Source organism: Etheostoma spectabile, chromosome 13 (genome assembly GCF_008692095.1).
Source record: "Etheostoma spectabile isolate EspeVRDwgs_2016 chromosome 13, UIUC_Espe_1.0, whole genome shotgun sequence".
Classification (NCBI taxonomy): Eukaryota; Metazoa; Chordata; class Actinopteri; order Perciformes; family Percidae; genus Etheostoma; species Etheostoma spectabile.
The window spans coordinates 13578233-13579079 of record NC_045745.1 but is presented as its reverse complement, the minus strand read 5'-3'; the positions used below and the strand labels follow the sequence as shown (position 1 = coordinate 13579079).

The following is an 847-nucleotide window of genomic DNA, read 5'->3' as shown; positions in this document are numbered from 1 at the left end:
TGCTAGTTAACATTAGTAATTAAACAAAAACAGCTAATGTAAGTCAAAACTGCGTGCGTGCATATCCTGTACTATATGGTAATTTGTCTACTATACAACAGAAAGTCACGTAGTTATGACACAATCCTTATCCCATTTTTACAAAAACGCCTACTGCGGAGCCATAACGTGAGATACAAGCTAATGGAGCCTGTTATACATTGTTGTGTTACATTATAAATAAACAATGGATAAATAGTCTATAAACACTTCAGATGTATTGTTATTTGCTTTCAAAGTGGCGCCAAAATTAATGTCACTCAATGGAATGTTAACGGCGGGTGATGACTTATTAGCAACAAAATGGATCCATAGGAAGTACACTTTTTTAGTATTTTAGTCTGCAAAATACACAACAGTATCATAAAAATATGCTTGCTACAAACCCTTGCCACATATTTATGAATGCTGCGTGTGTGCTGATGGGAAAGTACCAGCAGTGTTCCTGAGGTATATAACAAGCGCTACTGCTACTTTCAAAGCACAAATTTAGATGGATGATACTGCCACTGGAACTTAGTCTGCCCTGTTTCACTGCAAAATCTATCCATAGTTGAGACTAGCTAAAATGTTACCAATTGTGTCACTGCATGTTCACGTGGCGCTGTGGCTCAGGAGGTAAAGTGGTTGCCGCTAATCAGAAAGTTTGTGGTTCAATCCCTGGTCCTATGTTGCAGTGTGGGCAGATATTGAAACTTAACCCCAAATTGAATTGCACAGCCATCAGTGTGGGCAGATACTGAACCCTAAATGGATTTGCACAGCCATCTGTGTGTGTGTGTGTGTGTGTGTGTGTGTGTGTGTGTGT

The 847-nt window shown here is 39.3% G+C and overlaps 1 protein-coding gene across 2 annotated transcripts in view; it reads left to right on the top strand.

The window, feature by feature from the left end:
- tmem132e (transmembrane protein 132E) overlaps positions 1 to 847 on the top strand; it is a 346965-nt gene that overhangs the window by 337526 nt on the left and 8592 nt on the right. The gene's annotated exons all lie outside the window — the stretch shown is intronic.